General features: G+C 51.5%; 1 non-coding gene across 1 annotated transcript; it reads left to right on the forward strand.

The window, feature by feature from the left end:
- Positions 1 to 35: 35 nt before the first annotated feature.
- Positions 36 to 117, forward strand: TRNAS-AGA. The gene has a single exon. It is a non-coding gene; the product is annotated as a tRNA-Ser (tRNA).
- Positions 118 to 2,605: the final 2,488 nt, after the last annotated feature.

Raw genomic sequence — 2,605 nt, forward strand, 5'->3', positions numbered from 1 at the left:
CAGAATCATGGTGTACAGGTGCTGCACTACATAAAGTAGTTGTGACCGAGTGGTTAAGGTGATGGACTAGAAATCCATTGGGGTCTCCCCGCGCAGGTTCAAATCCTGCCAACTACGCAAGCGCTGCACTGTTGTTGTTGTTATTACTGTAGACTTAGTGCAAAGTGGAGCCAGATCTATTTTCACTCTGTCGACACTTAAAATGCTGCTGTGGCACTGCTATAGCACTCTGGCGCAGGCAGTGACTGGAGGAGTTTTCCCATCCGTGTAATAGCTACATTGGCAGAACAATTCTTACTTTTCTTTAGCACTATCTAACCAGGGCTTAGGTCACCTTAACTCTATGGTTTTGGGGTTGTGGGTTTTTCACACCCTGAGAGACGTCGCTCTGCCAGTGAAGTGCCCAGCGTACACCAGCCCTTAGATCCCTCTTGGTATTTCAATGCAGGCTCTGACCTGTGAGAGGAAAACATCAGCTCACAAACACAGAGACTGAATTCCCTACATTTAATCTCACTGCACTTTCCAGAAAGTCACGAAATTCAATTCATTCTTGCTAGGCCAGAGAAAAAATAAGTGACACCAAGTTTTTGGCTTGATTAAATAAAATTAAGTGTTTAATTAATATAGTAAAAATATGTTCTGATTCCTCTAACTAACACCATAGCGTGAAATATGAACAGAGACAAACCTTGTCAGCAAAGGCTCATTTCCCAAATGATCCTCAAAATGTTACTAATTCCCACCCCTCCTCCACAGGAGCTCTGTGCAGTGTAACTGTTCTGCAGGCAGCTTCCCATTAAATGCTGTTGTGGGACATTCCCAGGCCTGGAAATGTACCAACGACAGAATTTGAAGAGCAAACCTGGCTCCCCACACCAGGCAGGATTTGAGTGTTTTGTCCCTGTCACTTAGTCTTTGTCAATAGTACAGACGCCCTGGGCAGGACTTCAGGCTCTGCTTGAGGGATCCTGGCACAGGGGCTTGGGGGAGAAAGGATGGTAGATTCTCACCTGTGCTCTGGAGAGGAGGTAATAATTGAAGGGGGCATTTCTGACTCCTCACCTCCTCAGTGTCCCCTGGGCTGGAATTCTACATGGCCAAATGAGGGGGTGATGCCATTTGGTTAACGAAAACCACTGCTCCAGGTGAGGCTTGAACTCACAACTTCAGCATAGCTCCTCTCAGCACTGCCCTATAAGTAGTGTGCGCTAACCAATTGTACCACTGGAGCACCTGCTAACTTTGTTTTTCCTAGTCCCCTAGGTTGATAAAGCCAAGGAGTGACCCAAAACATTCTCAGTGGGGTTGAGAGCAGGTAGCGACAAGTGTTGTACTCGGTGGGGTGGATTCTTCTTAAGGGTTCCAGGCAACATTTGACCCTTTTGTTCTTCCCTGTGTAATAACAGAGCTGGTTAAGACTCAATGGAGAGTCTTGCTGCAGACCAACAGATCTGAAATCACTGAGAACCAGCTCTAAGCATTAGTCCTGCTTTGGGACAGTGTCTCTCATGCAACAAACTGCCCAGTCTGCGCTAGCAGTGAGGCTCCCTCACTAACAGCTGAGATCAGGGAGAGCTGTGTGAAGTGCAGGGCCCCAGGGCTGCCTGAACAGGGGGGAACAACATCCCAGGGCTTTTAAAAATGGGAGGGCTCTGCCTTGCCACTTTGTAATGACCGTAAGGATGGGGGAGGGGATGGAGAGCAGTGAGCGGGAGGAGGCGTCTTGGGGGAAGAGGCAGTGTAGGAGTGGGGCCTTGGGGAGAAGGGGGGGCAGGGGCGTGGCCTTGACTGGAAGGGGTGAGGCTACTGTTTGGGCTCGGGTGGCCACTAATTTTAGGCAGGGCTGCCCGGGGTGGGCAAGTGGGGCAATTTGCCCCAAACCCCGGGCCCCACAGGGGCCCCACGAGCCCTGGCCGAGAATCCCTTCCCTGGCTAGAGGCGCCTTTTTAATTTGTATTCATCCGGCAGTGGTCTGGGTCTTCGGCGACACTTCAGCGCCACTGAAGACTCGGATGCCGCCCAGTGAGTACAAGCGCCGCAGCGGGTGGCACCTTTTTTATGTCCGCTCCCATGTTTTGCCCCAGGCCCCCGAATCCTCTGGGCGGCCCTGCTTTTAGGGAGCCTGTTCCACTCCTGGTGGGACCACAAGACAGCCCAGAGGAGAGAGGGTGGCCAGCAGAGCGGTGACTGGGGAACGGCAAGTGGCCGGCAATGTGGCCAGACAGCGGAGGGAGAAAGGGGCTTTCCCACCAGGAGGTGAGAGTGAACTCTGGGTTTTCACTGACCCAGGACAGCAGCTGTAGGTGAGGTGCAGTGAAGGGAGGGGCACATCCACAGAGCTTCTGGTGTCTGGATTTAGGAGCCCAAGGCACAAGGCCACTGCCCAGCGCACTCTGGGTGGGTGTTTTGCTCATAATGTTGTGTTATGAATCCTGATTGTGGTGTTTTCCCAAGTTAATACAAGGTGATTTTCCTCCTTTAGTTTCTTTTCTACACTCAGTGGTTGTGAGTGGGGAAAGTATCGCCTCTTAGAGGCACCCAGTGGCCAGGGTTAGTTTCCCCAGGTTACTGGGTGGGGGCTTAAGCAGACTGTGTGTTGTAT

The sequence above is a fragment of the Mauremys mutica genome, unplaced genomic scaffold (assembly GCF_020497125.1).
Source record: "Mauremys mutica isolate MM-2020 ecotype Southern unplaced genomic scaffold, ASM2049712v1 Super-Scaffold_100267, whole genome shotgun sequence".
In the NCBI taxonomy this organism is placed as follows: Eukaryota; Metazoa; Chordata; order Testudines; family Geoemydidae; genus Mauremys; species Mauremys mutica.